The following is a 16,945-nucleotide window of genomic DNA, read 5'->3' as shown; positions in this document are numbered from 1 at the left end:
GATATGAAACCATTTCATCCCCAACATAGACACTATGGGGGCACAGGGAGAAGAAGGAAATGAATCTATGTGGGGCCTTGTGCTGCTTTTATAACATGGCACCTGTTCTTGAAGTGCTTGTAATGTGGTAGGAAGGAAAGGCCTATATGTGTGCAATAAGTAGGAGACAATATAGGCTCCAGGTGATGAAGGGCTACATTGTGACAGCCAGTCTGTTGAGAGGCCTCTTAATACTATGGGTAAGAGGTTAAGTTCTGGAATCACAAAGACTGGGTTTTTTTAAAATATATTTATTGATTATGCTATTACAGTTGTCCCATTCCCCCCCTTCACTCAACTCCATCCTGCCCACCCCCTCCCTCCCACATTCCCCCCTATAGTTCATGTCCATGGGTCATACTTGTAAGTTCTTTGGCTTCTACATTTCCTACACTATTCTTACCCTCCCCCTGTCTATTTTCCACCTATCATTTATGCTACTTATTCTCTGTACCTTTCCCCACCTCTCCCCCTCCCACTCCCCTATTGATAATCTTCCATGTGATCTCCATTTCTGTGGTTCTGTTCCTGTTCTAGTTGTTTGCTTAGTTTGCTTTTGTTTTTGTTTTAGGTGTGGTTGTTAATAACTGTGAGTTTGCTGTCATTTTTACTGTTCCATTTTTTATCTTCTTTTTCTTAGGTAAGTCCCTTTAACATTTCATATAAGAAGGGCTTGGTGATGATGAACTCCTTTAACTTGACCTTATCTGGGAAGCACTTTATCTGCCCTTCCATTCTAAATGATAGCTTTGCTGGATAGAGAAATCTTGGATGTAGGTCCTTGCCTTTCGTGACTTCAAATACTTATTTCTAGCCCCTTCTTGCCTGTAAGGTCTCTTTGGAGAAATCAGCTGACAGTCTTATGGGAACTCCTTTGTATGTAACTGTGTCCTTTTCTCTTGCTGCTTTTAAGATTCTCTCCCGTTTAATCTTGGGTAATGTAATTATGATGTGCCTTGGTGTGTTCCTCCTTGGGTCCAGCTTCTTTGGGACTCTCTGAGCTTCCTGGACTTCCTGGAAGTCTATTTCCTTTGCTAGATTAGGGAAGTTCTCCTTAATTATTTGTTTGAATAAGTTTTCAATTTTTTGTTCTTCCTCTTCTCCTTCTGGCACCCCTATAATTCGGATGTTGGAACGTTTCAAGATGTCCTGGAGGTTCCTAAGCCTCTCCTCATTTTTCTGAATTCTTGTTTCTTCATTCTGTTCTGGTTGGATGTTTCTTTCTTCCTTCTGGTCCATACCGTTGATTTGAGTCCCAGTTTCCTTCGCATCACTATTGGTTCCCTGTACATTTTCCTTTGTTTCTCTTAGCATAGCCTTCATTTTTTCATCTAATTTGTGACCAAATTCAACCAATTCTGTGAGCGTCCTAATTACCAGTGTTTTGAACTGTGCATCTGATAGGTTGGCTACTTGTTCGCTGCTTAGTTGAATTATTTCTGGAGCTTTGATCTGTTCTTTCATTTGGGCCATTTTTTTTTTTTTTTTGTCTTGGTGTACCTGTTACGTAAAGGGGCGGAGCCTTAGGTGTTCACTGGGGTGGGGTAATGCTGGTAGCTGGACTGTGATGCTGTATGTGGGGGAGGGGCCGAGAGGTAACAATGACGCTTGCTCTACTCTCTGGCGGATTTCAGTCACTCCCTCCACTACCCACAATCAAACTGGGCCCCTCTGGTGCTGATTCCTGAGTGGGTGGGCTTATGCACGCTCTAGGCCCCTGTGGGTCTCTCCAACGACCTCTCCTGTGAGGCTGGGAGTTTCTCCTGCTGCCGCCTCAACACCCACCGGTGTTCTCAATCAGAGGTTTGAGGCTTTATTCCCGCTCCCCCTCCACCCCCCCCCCCCCCCCCCCCCCCGCCGCACTGCAGCCTTGGGTTGCGTGGTCTCCTTCGCTCCCCCCACTGTTTGTCCAGGTTTATCTATGCGTAATGTTGGGCCTCAGGGTCTGCTACCCACTGCACTGCCTGCCCTTGTTCTCTGCCAGTCTGAGTCCGGCCCTCTCGGTTTATCTGTGCATGAATGTGGGGCCGTGGGGTCTGCTAGTGGTCGGACTGCCTGTCTGGTTCGTCCCACACTCCGCCAGTCTCTGGGTCTGGCTGCAGCAACGTGAGTCCTCTCTGCCCCAGCTGCCCATCTCCACCCCTCCTACCAGTCTGGATGAATGTTTCTTTTTTACCTACTTGGTGTCGGACTTCCTTGCCATTCAATTTTCTGTCAGTTCTGGTTGTGCAAGGAGGCAGAGTGTGTCTACCTACGCCTCCATCTTGGTTCTCCAAGACTGGGTTTTAATTTTGGTCCTGCTACTAGTGCTTGTATGACTGACAGCAAGTTTTTTAACCTCGTTAGGTCTCAGTTTCCTCATCTGAGTCCTTTTGTGAGGATCAGATGAGCTTGTGCACTGAGAAGTGCTTAGTGCCCGGCGGGCACACGGCAAGGGTTGCCTGGGTGTCACCATCGCCATAGCTGTTAAGTGTTTTCTGTGTTCAGGGAAAGAGCTCACTGAGACTGTGCTAATCAGAAGGGATAGGATTTAAATAAATTAAGAAGAGGGGAGAATGCACTGTAGACGGAAAACAAAACAACAATAGCGTAGAGCCAGTGAGGACTACGGAATGTTTTATGGCAGCAGGCTGTGTATCAGAACTTGAATGGAGAACATGATCTGGGAAGATAAGAGAAATAAAGTGGAAGCAGCTGAAGAGGAAGTAATGTTGGAGAGTCGCTTCTTTGTATGGTGCTTTGCTCAGCAAATGCTTTTTATTTGCTACAGAAATTCTTGGCCTTATTAGGCGGGCCCATGTCACTTTAGATGAGGAGCCTCACAGATTTGGTAATCTTCAGTGCTTCCTTTTAGTTTCCTAAAACTATCTGGTTCAAAGCTCCATAAATGGGCCCTTTCCCCTAATATCTTCGGATTTGGTTAGAAAATTCAGGGGGACCTCATCTGTACTGTTTCTCGTTGAGAAGATAAAAAGCATCTTTCTTCCTAGACCTTATCTTCCAGACAGAAGTGTCTGCCCCATTCTGGTGTCCGACAGCCTGACTTCCCCTTGTGACCTGGAGCAAGTTACTTAACCTCCCATGCTTTCCTCATGTGCGAAATTAGAGTACTGTGCCAGTTATCCATTATTGCCTCTAGATCCAAGTTCACCTGCCAGTACCTGCTCTGAAACACTGTCTGGTCTCTAAGCATTTCCCCTCTGGTGAGCATTGTGTTAAACTTTGTCACCAGGGGGCACAACCTCAAAGCAGGTTCTCGCAACTGCTTAAAGGCATGGGCTGATAAAAATGTTGTGGAATTAAATAAGGTGATGGTTGCACAATATTATGAATGCGCTGGAAGTTACAAAACTGTACATTTATGTTTAAAATGGTGATTTTTAATTGTTAAAATGATCTTACTACCCAGAGCAATCTATAGATTCAATGCAAATCCTATCAAAATGCCAATGACATTCTTCCCAGAACTAGAACAAATGATCCTAAAATTCATGTGGAACCATAAAAGACTCTGCATAGCCAAAACCATCTTGAAAAAGAAAAACAAAGTTGGAGGTATCACACGCCCTGATTTCAAACTATACTATAAGACTATAGGAATTAAAAAAGCCTGCTACCAACATAAAAACCAACACATAGAGAACCCAGAAATACACCCATGCATATATGGCCAACTAATCTATGAGAAAGGAGGCAAGAATATACAATGTCTTTTCAATACATGGTGTTGAGAAAATTGGACAAGTACATACGCGCGCACACACACACAAACTAGACCCCTCTCTTATACCACATACAAAAAGAAACTCAAAATGGATTATAGACTTACATGTAAGGCATGAAACCATAAAACTCCTAGAAGAAAACATAGGAAGTAAACTATTTAACATCAGTCTGAGTAATATCTTTTTGGACCTGTTGGCTGTAACAAGGCAAATAACAGCAAAAATAAACAAATGGGCCTCATCAAACTAAAAAGCTTCTGCACAGTGAAAGAAACCTTTGACAAAACAAAAAGCTTATTGATTGGGAGAATATATTCACAAAGGATATATCTGATAAGGGATTGGTATTCAAAATACTTAAGGAACCGACACAACTCAATAACCAAAAAAATATAATAATCCAATCAACAATGGGCAGAGGACATACAGATGGCCAATGGACAAATGAAAAGATGCTCAACATCACTGATCATCAGGGAGATGCAAATCAAAACCACAATGAGATACCATCTCACACCCCTCAGAATGGCTATTATCAAGAAGTCAGCATGTGTTGGGAAGGAGGCAGAGAGAAGGAAACACTTGTGCACTGTTGGTAGGACTGCAAATTAGTGCAGCCACTGTGGAAAGTAGTATGGAGATTCCTCAAAAACTATAAGTACATCTCCCGTACAAGCCAGCAGTTCTGCTTTTGGGCATTTATCTGAAGAAAATGAAAACACTAATTTGAAAAGATATACACACCCCTATGTTCATTGCAGCATTATTTACAATGGCCAAGATCTAGAAGTAACCTAGGTGTCCACTGATGGATAAATGGGTAAAGAAGATGTGATACATGCACAGACACACACAATGGGATATCATGCAACAACAAAAAATGAAATTTTGCCATTTGTGGCAACATGGACCTAGGGTATTCTGCTAAGTGAAATAAGTCAAACAGAGGAAAACAAATATCACATGGTTTCACTTATATGTGGAGTCTAAAATAACAAAATAAATGAACAAACTAAACAAAACAAAAACAGACTAGTAGGAACAGAGACCAGAGGAGTGGTTTCCCAGGGGAGGGGCCTGAGGGGATTGAGGGGTGAATGAAAAAGTGAAGGGGAATATGGTCACGAATGTTGTGGTAAGTTTCCACAGTGACAGATGATTACTAGATTTCACGGAGTGAGCACATTATAAGGTATAAAACTGTGGAATCAGTATACTGCACACCTAAAACTAATATAACTTACGATAAATTTTGTTACGTGACTTTACCGCAATAAAAAAATGTAGGGTGTTGTGACAATGGGACAAAGTTGCTAATGGAAAAAGTTTGGAAGAATGCTTGGAACATAGTGAGTGGTCTAATATAGTGATTATAATTTTGCTTTATTATTTAGTGGCCTGTTGTTGGACCTTGAGCTATTGAAACCCTCACACTGTCTTCCTGGTTATCAGAGCCTGGCTGCCCTGGAGCTCTTCCTGTCTCTTGTGCTGGTGTGTCTCAGGCTTGTGTGTCTCACGCTGGTGTGTCTCAGGCTGGTGTGTCTCAGGGTGGTGTGTCTCAGGCTGGTGTGTCTCAGGGTGGTGTGTCTCAAGCTGGTGTTTCTCAGGGTGGTGTGTCTCAGGCTGGTGTTTCTCATGCTGGTGTGTCTCAGGCTGGTGTTTCTCATTCTGGTGTGTCTCAGGGTGGTTCCTCAGGGAGCTAAGTGAATGCCTGTACTCACACTTCTCCTGAATTGCTTTGGACTGTTGATGGCCAGGTAGGTGTTAGGAGTAACTCTGCAGAGGAAAGAATGGCTGGATAACAGATAGGAGGAAAAAAACCCAATTTTATGGTGGGCATTGTGTCCCAGAGTTCTGGGCCTCTGGCCAAAATTTAGCTACATAATGAACAGCACTGTTTATGCCTGACTATTGTTCCCTGGTCTCTCCACTGCTGTGATTATTGTGGAGCCCAAGCTGGGAGCTTCCAGTTCCTTCTGGGGAGAGAAGGAAGATCTCTAGTTGGGGGCTCTGAGAGCTCTGTAGGTAGGTCAGCAGGGTCTGAAAGGCTCAAAGGATGGGGATGCAAAGAAAAGCAGCAGGAATCAATGGTAGAGTTTGAAGAAATCCTGGGGGTTGGTTTGGGGAGATCTTTTTTTTTTTAATTCTCACCCCTCACCTGTGGATATGTTCATTGATTTTTAGAGAGGAGAGCAAAGGAGAGGAGAAGAGAGAGAGAGAGAGAGAGAGAGAGATGTGAGAAACATTGAACACTTGTCAACTGGGGACTCGAACCTATGACCCGAGGCATGTGTCCCAGCTGGGAATTGAACCAGCAGCCTTTTGGTGTACAGGATGACACTCCAACCACCGGAGCCACCCGGCCATGTGGGAGATCTTTCTTTAGGATGTAATCATAGATGACGATGGAGGGAGGGAAACTGGAGAAAGGTGTAGAGAAACAAACAAGAAACTTAATTCCTTCATCTTCTTTTTGTTCTTTCATGGATGTCATACTCCTTGTCCTAACATTTAGTCCAGAAGTTCAGTATTTCCATTCTATGCTCTATCACTTGTACAGAAGCCAGAGTTTTCAGGACAGCCCGACTTCAGAAATTTTCTATCCTGGTATCTCCATCTCACTCACGCCCTTGTCAGGTCACTCATCCTAAGTCTTGGTTAGGGAAATACGGTCATGAGTCATATCCTCTCCTTGCAGCTTCATGTTCAGATGGGGCTGCTTGAGGGGGGAATTGTCAGGAGCAGGAGATGAGCCAGCTACCTGCGTCCTGGCAGAGCTGTGTGTCCCCAGACTAATGCTGGGGGTGGGGGAACACCAAGAGCACGTGTCTTTTGTGATGTGACAACTCTGTCATTTTGTTGCCACTTTCTACTGAGCCAACTCAGGAAGCGTCAGGGAGCAAATGTCTGTGCAAAAAGTAAGAGAAACCAGCTACCTGCATTCAGGGCCCGCACCTGACCCCCACAGCTTGTGGGTGACATTGGTTTGGGGTCCCTGAGCTTCCAGGGTATCCCTCTGAGGACCTCCCCTCAGACACAGTTACCAAACATGTTTTTCATCTTCATTAATCTGCTCCTCTTCTCACATTTCTCAGGTCACAGCTGCATTGTTATCTGATGGGCTCGTTGCCAGCTCTGTGAAGCCTGACAGTTACAAAGGGTGGATTAGCTGCAGAAGATTATTTATTAGGAAAAATCCCTTTTTATTCTCCTGTCCTTTTATGTGGAGTTAGCCATATCTTGCCTGGGTGAGATAGGAGAACTTTGCGAGCTGTGAGCAGAGGCCCAGTATCTGGGTGACTAGCAGTGCGGGGGCGTGGCATCGATTCTTCCTGCCCGCTCTGGACCACCTCTCTTCCCTCCTCTCTTGGAGGATCGTGCTCAGTTTCACAGCTCAGAGAGTCTGTAATGCGGCTGCCTGTCTCCAGAAAGAGAAGAATCTGTGTAGAGAAGTCATCATTTATAATTATTTTTCAATTTAGTACCTCCACTGTGCTGGGGTTTGTTTAACATCATTATAAGAGAAAAGACATGTTCCAATAGAAAAATGGAGGTGGCAGTGACTTTTCTTATCCACTTATGAAGAAGCTGCCAGTGAGGGAATTCCAGGTCTCTAAGAAAATCAACCCATTTGTGAGAAATCGATTTTCATTCTGCTTTTGAGACTTTGGTGGTGGGATTGCAAGTAAAAAGTGTTTGTATTTGACTGCTGCAAGCCTGAGAAATGGGCTGATTGTGCCACGCAGAGTCTCTGTGAGGTCCCAGAGGACCTCTCTGTTAGGGACACACACTTTGAGTAAACTTGGAGGAGCTGTCACTCCCATCCCAGCCTGGGAACTGCCGTGCCCGACCTGCCTGGGCCTGCGGGCTCTGATGTAGCATGACGTGGGGCACAGGGGTAGATAAAAGGCCCTGGGCGCTGGCCAAGAGGGTGACTGCTGATGGCAGTCATGGTCATCATCTGGAATCGGGCCAGCCTGGGCTCAGGGGGTCATGGGAAAACTGACCAGTCAGGGTCTCCAGACCAAGAGTTGGGGTCCCTGGGGTGTGGAAGGAAAATCACTGTCAGGGCAGACACCAAAGTATTAGAGCTACAAGAGATATTGGAGAAGAATACCCCTTGTCCACTCACGACCACTAGAAATCCAAATCACCCCCTACATCCCCACCACATTTGTCACACACGTTTCCACTGAACTCTCTGTTGCGTGGTCTCCTGAGGTCTGCTGTGGTTTTTAGAAGGGAAAGTGTCCTTTCAAAGAGATCAATGGGTGCTAGGGTCTTGAGGAGATATAAGTGCTCACTATTTAGCCCTCTGTCATTTTTTCACTTCCCTTCCCTTCCCACTGGCCCTCTCTTCATGGTTTCTTGGCTATTTTCATTTGAACAGAATACCCCTTCCTTCTCTGGTGGGCAAGACACTGGGCAAACCCTGCCTTAACTTACCTTCTTTCCCATCCCAGTGTGTTCCTCTTGACTCCCTGGTTTTGGAAAATGGCCCCAAACTTTCTGTAAGTCACACAGGCTCCAGAGCCCAGATCAGTCTGACACTTTTCTTGTCCTGCCTTCTGCACCCAGCTAGTTCCCAAACCGAGTGTGGTTTACCTAGGTAGAACCTCTTCCACTCATACCTTTACTTTCCTGGGTTTTGGTCATCATCTCTTATCTAGGATACTACAACAGCTTCCTGACTAGACTTTCAATTTTTACCCTTTCTTCTTAAATTTGTCTTATAGTCTGGGGCCAGATTAATCTTCCAAAAGGCTGTGATCACGACATTTCAGTATTAAAAACTGTCACTAATTGATGTGCCAACCTGAAAATCCCCAAACTACTTAGAAGGGTAGAATTGGGGGTTCTCCAGTTTTCCTCTTCAGTCTTGTTCTTGGAGGGACTGTGAGCTCCACGCAGTGAGGGACTTTGTGTGTTTTGTTCACCGGTCTGTCCTGCGATCAGCATAGAATCTGAATGAATATAGCACATAGATGCCACGGGCACACAGTGATGCCACTACTCCCTGCACACAAATGCTGCTACTTTCTGTCAGGAATCCTTACTGCTTCCAAAAATGACCCTTCATTCTCCCAACCTCCATCACTGTACATGTTTTCCCTGGAGTGCATATCCCAACATCTCTGTCTGTTGTACTTCTACCAGTTTTTCAAGGTCCAGCTCAAATTTCACCTCCTTCATGAAGCCCTCTGGGATTGCCCAGAGAGACATGACCGTCCTCTCTCTGTGCTGGCAGTCATGGCAGTTTGTTTCCCCACATGGCACTCAGCATAGTTTGTCTTTGTGTGAGGCCTTCTGATTTCTGGCTCTACTAAAGACCTTTTTTTATTCAGCTTTTCAAGCACCTAATGCAGTGTCTTCCTTTGGAAGATACTAAGTAAATACTATTGAATTAATAAACAAATACCTACATAAGTGGTGAATCTTTTATCTGCGAGCCAGGTTCATTAGTAAGCACACAGTCTTACAGCTTTAATGATGATGAATAACTCTGAGGACAATTAGCTTTCATCTATACTGCTGCTGCTACTGGGCTGATTAATGAACTCAGAAATGTGAACAAATTAGCATTTGTTGTCTTATAGCAAAAATTGCCTGAAGATGAATCCAGTGCCGAGTGGTGAGGGTACTAGGTTGTACAAACCTGGGCTGTGATGGGAGATGCTGTGAACTGGAACCCATGAAGACCTCCAGCATTCCCCCAGCTGACTGCTCTCTCAGATCCTCAGAGGATGCATTGCATAGTGGAAGAAGAGAAGGTTCCTTTTTTTCTGGCAGAAGCTCAGGCCTTAGAGGCCTCCTGGATCCCAGGGTCCTTCCTCCTTGGGGTTTTAGCTCACAGCTCTGTCAGGTTACCTTATCCCTCTATGCCTCAATTTCCTCATCTGCCTAATGGGGGGTTGTAGTTGAGGATTAAATGGGATGGCCAATGTCATGCACTTTGAAAACCAAGTATATTATATTATTACTCATCTCGTATGAGGGACATGGACAGGTCCCTCGGAAGCTGTAGGCTTATCCTCGTTTGCCTGTGGTGTGAGAGGTGGGCAAAGTGTCTAAGAATTCCTTTGTGGCGAGGTAGGCCAGCTCTCTGGGGGGGAAGTCAGCGTGGGCATTTATTTGAGTTGCCTGGCACACATGATTCTTTGAGCTTCGTGCAGCAAGAACCCTGGAACACCTCCCATCAGTCTGGCCTGGCCTGGGTGTCAGAACTTCAGACAGAAGTTCTGTGTTTTCTGGGGAGCCCTGGCACTAATATAAAGGGATTTTCTTCAGAAGATCTTCCTGATAAAGCCATCTTTATTTGGGAGTAGTAGATTGAGGGGAGCTGGAAGGTATTCATGGAACCTCATTTCACAGATGGGTGACTAGGACAGAGGCTCACCCACCCTGCAAAGCCTTCTTGGGCTTGCCACCACAGTGAGCTGTCAGCAGGGGGAGCTCTGTCACTGCGGTGCCTCTTCTTGCTGCACTTAGGGTGAGGGTCTGGGGGCCTGAAGACAGGTTTGAGGAGTGCCCAAAGGGGACTTTCTTCCACAGGTATATACTGAAGAGTAGCCAGGTCAAGGGTCAAAGACTGCAGGAGCCTCAGTTGGAAAAGAAGTGGAAATCCACTGTGACTAGTGCTCAGGGTTTGGAAGGGTGCTCAGATTAAGCACACAAAGAAAATGCACGAATGTCCTCACTTAGGGTGTCTTGGTTAGGAAGAAAGGGATGGAGGGGTGTGGTCTCCCTACGACTAAAGCTGCCATTGCATCTACCTACTAGATTTGCCCTCCCTTCCTCCCTCACACAGTGCTCCCCTTGGGGGCTGGCTACAATGGAGTCCCAACATGGAACCCGGAGTTCCCGAGTGTGTCTTGTGCGAGTGCATCATTCCTGTACCCACTGAGCAGCCCCTGCAACACCCTGAGGGGTGTCTGCCCTGGCCTGGCCCATCTGCTGCAGCCAAAGGCAGAAAGGTTCTAAGTGAGAGTGTTTCTGAGTGGTAACAGGTTCTTCTGGACTCAGTTTTACTATCTTGCCATGCACCCGACCCCAGCCTCGGACAGGGAAGAGATGAGGATAAGACAAAGGGTGATATCTCTCCATTCCAGAGTTTGCGGTGACCATGTGGGCATTTAGGGAGACAGATGTGTGTGTAATGTGTGTCCCCAGGACTCTCTGGGTAGGGGCATGGGGTGAGCAGCATGGAGGTTCATCTCCTGCAGGTCTGAGGCTCAGATGGGACTGGTGTTTTCCCTTTCTCAGGCGGCTGCAGGGCCACTTCTCCCCCATCTGTTTCATGCTGGATGAAGTCCTGCGCAGCCTGTGGACAGAACATTAAGATTGTAGTCAGTCCTGCATGTGTGAGAGTTGAGACTGCACGATGCGAGTCCAGGCTTTGGAACAGGGGGAGGTGGGAGGTGTGAGAGGCCAAGGCCAGAGCCATTGCTCATGGGCGGGTAGGGAAGAAACCAGGTGAAATTGGGGCTGTGTGGTGTGGTCTTGTCCATAACCACTGTATCCTTACTGATGACTTCTGAGACAAATCTCTGTGCCTTGGACATTAACACTGAGATTGAAATTAGGCTGCAGGAAGGGTGGTTGGCTCAGAGGTAGGGGAAGGATTTGCTGGAGCTCTTTTTGAAGGTCTCAGACCAGGAGGACCCTCTCTGCCTTTTTCCTCTTTGGGGTCAGAGAAGAGACTGTCTGGCTAGGAGCAGTTTAGGGTAGATGGGGTTGGTGGTGGTGGGTAATTAGAGATGCCCTTTTGGTGAATGGAGAAGGGACAACCTTCCTGTTTGTGACGAAATTTGCAGTGAATCACAGTTTCGGAGATGGAGAAGGCTGACCCTCCTTCATAGTTTTGTGCTCTGTAAACCCATGAGCTTGATCTCACAGGTGCCAAGAAAAATCACTGCAACCTGCCCCAGCTCCTCACCTTTTGTAGGCCTCAGAGTGGAGCATTGCTGGTGAGGCCAGCCTCACTTCCTCTCTCCTGCAGCCTAGGCAGTCTGGACCCTTTGCTCTTCAGACACTATTTAATGTGTGGCTCAGCTGGAGCCCATGGGGTCGTCCTGCCCTTCTGCTCACACAAGTGCAAACCTGAAGTTCATCTTTGCAAATCTCTTGGACAGCTCTGCTCCCTAGAGACAAAATAATCCTTGAGTTGTCCAGTTTATAGTTTTCAGATCATGATGGACCCAGAAACAAGGTCAAGTCTCCCCACCTGCACCTAGGGAACATTAGGTAAGGGGGGGGCTGAGTGCTCAGGTTGACATACCTAGTTATGTCACGTCTTCCTTTTCTGAGCCTTCCTATGACTCCCTACTGCTTGTAAATAGAGCTCAAAACCCTTTAGAAAGTCTACATGGCCCCACATAATATGGCCTCCTAAGGAAAGATGCTCTTCAGACTCATCTCTCATCATTCTCTGGATTCCAGCTACTAGGGATCTTTCAGATTCTTGGTTCTGTCATGCTCTTTCCAACCTCAAGGCTTTTGCATTTGTTGCTTCTTTTACCTGGCATGCTCTCTTCTCTCCATCCCATTCTTTTATCTATGTAATTCCCACTCTTCCTTCAGAGGCCAACCTGGGGGTCACTTTTCAGGTAGCCTTCCCAGGCCTCTCAGACTAGGTCCTGTTGTATGCTCTCAAAACCCATGGAAGCATTTACCACAATTATAAATACATTGAAATGTATAATTTAATTATTTTCTCTTTTCTTCCTAGAATGTAGGCTTTGTGAGGCTAGGGCCTATGAGTTTATCTTGTTCACCTCGCAGCATAGTGCCTACTAGAAATCAGATACTCAACAAATATGTGCTAAATGAGTGAATGAATGGGGTCATCAGTTTGCCAGTGGAATCCCTCCCAACTTCCAGCAGACAGACTCAGGTTGTGTGAATGCTCTTTTATGTTCTTACCCATCAAAGGGGAGAATGAGTTGGGCTAAGGAGTTCTATATGCAGTACCTGTGATTTTTGAGGCTCAGCTCTTGTAAGATGCTTTCATCTTCTGTATTATCTCCCCCTATAAAGGTAGGGTCCATTCCCTACTATGTCCATTGCCTCCTTCCTCCCAATTCTTATCCTCTGGTATTTGTGTGAAAAATGTGGCTTTCTCCAGGTAAAGCCCAGAATGCTACCTGGTCCAGGGAAGGCTGTTGGCTAATATCTCCTCAGTGACAATGCCAGAGCTAGGTTTCTTAGCTCGGCTTATGCTGCTACATATGCAGTTTTAGAATGAAATTAAGGAGCAGCTCATTTGGACTGCTTGGATGATTTGGGATGAAGCTTTAACATCTCCTTGGAGAAGTCAATATCTGGTTTCTGCAAGTCCTCTGGGTCTTTACACCTTGAGAGCTGGCATGGGGGCAGCAGAGACCCCTGCCTGTGAACTTGCCTTCCTCTAGAGAACTGGATGGCAGCTTACTGGCTGAGCTCTGTGCACTTCTAGGCTACTCCAGTTGTCTGTGGTGGGTGTGCTCCACTCCCAGCCACTCCCTCACCTGCCTGTCCTTGGGCTCCCCTCGCTGAGTCAGCAACATCCCCCTGCTGTCTTGGCATTGTGCAGCCAAGCTAAGCCAAGTCTGTTACAGTGAGTCGGTTGATTTGGAAGCTCACATCCTGTACTCTTTTCCAATGTGAAATTTAGCCAACTGGCACCCATTGATGAAGAACAATCCTGGGGATTGAGGCTGGTGAGGACTCATGTCCCTGCACAAGCTAACAGCAGGGGCCATGCTGAAGGGAAGGCTGTCCTGCTGGCAGGCTGCACTCCCTGCTCCATCTTGGTTCCTGTCTAGCAGCACATGGCTCTGGCTGGCAGTCAGCAATCCACTGCTGGTGCTTGTCGGTGGCTTGGCTCTCCTCCATCTCGCCAGGGTATTTGGATCTTCTTTCTATGTTCTGCTTATGGGCTTGGGAAGCAAGCCAGTAGTTCCCTTGGAAATTGCCTTCATTGATGTTATTTAGCATCCTAGTCCCAAGGGAGGCATGATTTTTTTTTTTCCACATTGATACCTTCTCTTGCTCTTGGCTCAACTGCAGAAACCTCAGGTCATACCAGTGCTGTAGGGAGGGGAAGGGATGAAGGGGCACATACAAGAAATGGGGCTGGGTTGGTAACCGGTGCTGAATGAAGCTTTAAATCTCCAGACTTCTAAGTCAGCCAAGTAGGGAGATATCACAGGCCTAGTTCTTGGAACCTGGGTTGATTGGCTGTGGCTTGGAACCCTCTGGTGCTTCTGTGAGCACCCATGTTGATGACCTCTATTATGGGCAGAATTGTGTCTGTTTGCCCTCCCCCCACTTCAATTTGTATGTTGAAAACCTAACCCCAGTACCTCAGAGTATGACTGCATTTGGAGATAGAGTCTTAAAAAAGGTAATTAAGGAAAAATGAGGTCATAAGAGGGCCTTAATCCAATGTGACTGGTGGACTTCTGAGAAGAGGAGATAAAAGAAAAGAGCACGTGAAGGCACAGGGAGAAGGCAGTCATCTGCACGCCAATGAGAGGGGTCCTCAGAAGGAGCCAATCCTACTGATCTTGATGTTAGACTTCCAGCCCCCGCAATTGTAAGATAGTATCTGTTGTTAAACCACCCAGTCTTTGTTACGGCCATTTTAGCAAGTGAATTCAATCTTCTCCAGACAGAGCAAAGGTTTGCAAAAAGGCCAATAGAGCAGTAGCTAAGATGATCCCATTTTGACTGGTTTCAGGGGGTCTCAAGATTGGCAATACCCCTCTGGCTTCTCCAGTACTCTCCCCTTCCAGCAGCCACCAACCTCATCTTGTCTGGGTGTTTATCCAAATATCTACCATTATTGGTGGCTAATTAATAAAGCATTTCTGCTCTTATTTTACTTCCCCTTTGTGAAAACCTTATAATATGAGCTGCAGAATCTCACTGTCACCTAGCATAGTGAGGAAGAAAGACACAAAGCTCATTTCACAGCAACATGTAGGTTCCATGATGGTGGTCAGCAGAGGGATATAGGACCACAGAGAAAGACAGCCTAAGCCTGCCTGAGAAGGTCATGGAAGGCTTCTTGGGGGTGATAACACAGCTGGGAGCCTGTTGCTTCTACAAAGGCAGAAACTTGGTCTTGTCACCTTCCTTCACCCATGGATTCTGGCAGAGTACTTTGCAAAAAGTAAGTGTTCATGTAGTTTGTTGAGTAAATGACTCTCTTGAAGTACCTTCCAGCTTTATGATTCCATGATTCTGTAACCTCAAAGGCCCACAGCCGTCAGATGCTGGAAGGTGCTACTGGCAGACGGTGTGAAGATGTACAGATACGAGGTTTGTAGTATGCAAAGTCATTTATGAGCAATTGAACTGGAAGTGAGGGAGGAGAGCATAATGAGCTTCCCTTCTTAGCATTTCTGGGAGAATCCTCGGGCGTAACGATAGGAACCCAGCCAGTGCACCTGCCCCACGTGCATGATCAGAGGCGACATCTCACTCTCCACAAAGCGAAGGTTGGTCAAGCTCCTCACAGCTGTTTCCCGTAGAGAGGAAAGCCCCTAAGTTCCCAGGCAGTGTAAACTGACCGTGTGTTTATAAAATATGCCCTGTGGCCCAAGAACATGAACAAGCCTCAGAAGCACAAACTGGCAGCTGCTCAGCAGGGATTCAAGATGCTTGGGAGCAGGGAGGAGCGTGGGAGCAAGAATGGTTGAATGCCAAATCAGCGTGGCTCTTTTCTGGAGAACACCCAAACGGATCTAAAACTGAAGTTCAAAAAATAATAAACATACAAGCCTTTTGAAAACAAATTATTCCAGACATCTTTTAAAGCTGAGTGGTTGACCCCCAGACAACGCTATGAGGGAGTTGGTGTCGACCACCCAGCACCCAAAGAACTAGGGGTAGCTAGTGCTCTCTGTTGGAAGGCTCAAAGGGTTTAGATGAAAACCCTTTCTGCCTGGCTGTTGAAAGATGGAACCGAAAGAGCCACTTACGAGAGGACAGGAGATTGAGGAGGGCTGTCCCCTCCCTCTGCAGACGGTGTGAGGCCCTCAGATGAGCTGTTTGTTTCACGCTGAGCTGAGCTCACCTGGGTGATGACCGTGTGACGAGAATACCAACCTTGGTCCAGATCAGCAAAGAGAGAGCAGGAAGAGGAAGAGGAAGAGAAGCCAAGGCAGCCATGCGAGGCAGTGACTGGCAGAAACCTGGTCAGAACTGCTGGTTAATATTACGTTTAGTCCTTCAATCAGACTTGATAAAACTTTGACAAGGGCAAGTTCTTAATCTCTCAGTCTGTAAAAAAAGCTGACATGAGACAGAGTTGTTGGAATCACCAAACTCTGTCCAAAATGTAGGCCCACCCTCCGACTGCACGGGGACCTGAACCTCAGGTCAAACTAACATATGGCAAGTCGTGTACATGCTAAAGTCCTCAAGAGCTTCCTGGGATTTGGGAAAGGCTGGGGGGACTAGTTTCCTTGAAAATCTACACAACAGAATTCACTGCAGGCCCAGTGAGGTTACTGATCTGGGGAAAAACAATGATAATAGGAATAAAGATATTAAAGACTAGTTGTCGAGCGCTTGATCTGCTCAGACACTGTGTTAGGCATATACAATATATCATTTAATCCTATCAAGGAACATTATTATCCCTTTCTACATGTGAGAAAGCAAGGTGCAGAAAAGCCAAGTGACTTTGTCAAGTTCACAAAGTACATGGTGGAGCCAGAATACAAATCCAGGAGCTCTGACCCCAAAACCTGTGCTCTTAATGGTCACAGTATCCTGCCCTGACGGACATCTTCTGTGCCTCTTGGGAGGTTCAGGGTGTGCTGGGATCTTGAACTAGAGCCAGGGTGTGCTGGGATCTCCCTGAAGTACCCCAAATTATTCCATTCCATTGGCATGACTGATGGCTTTTCGAATCTGTTCTTCTGACCTGAACTCAGGAAGCCAGAGTCCCCTAAGATCTGGGGGCCTCAAGTGAGGCACACATTATCTAGGAGTAAATGCAATACTATAACCAGGTCAGAGAGAGAGAGAGAGAGAGAGAGAGAGAGAGAGAGAGAGAGAGAGAGAAAGGGAGAGAAAGGGAGAGAAAGGGGGGGAGAGAGAGAGACTGACTCAGTTCTTTCTATTTTGGGGCTTAGAAAGGAACCAACAGAGTCTCTATAGACTAAGTCTGTACAACCTCATTTTTATAC

General features: G+C 46.4%; 1 long non-coding RNA gene across 1 annotated transcript in view; it reads left to right on the top strand.

Moving 5' to 3' along the window:
• Positions 1–608: 608 nt before the first annotated feature.
• The window catches only part of LOC123480811 (uncharacterized), a 34,835-nt gene continuing 18,498 nt past the window's right edge, over positions 609–16,945 (top strand). The window contains exon 1 of the long non-coding RNA XR_008427023.1: positions 609–679. This is a non-coding gene — a long non-coding RNA (uncharacterized lncRNA). The remainder of the gene's footprint in view (positions 680–16,945) is intronic.

Source organism: Desmodus rotundus, chromosome 5, assembly GCF_022682495.2.
Source record: "Desmodus rotundus isolate HL8 chromosome 5, HLdesRot8A.1, whole genome shotgun sequence".
Classification (NCBI taxonomy): domain Eukaryota; kingdom Metazoa; phylum Chordata; class Mammalia; order Chiroptera; family Phyllostomidae; genus Desmodus; species Desmodus rotundus.
The sequence above is the reverse complement of the archived record's forward strand: the minus strand, read 5'-3'. Positions and strand labels throughout refer to the sequence as shown.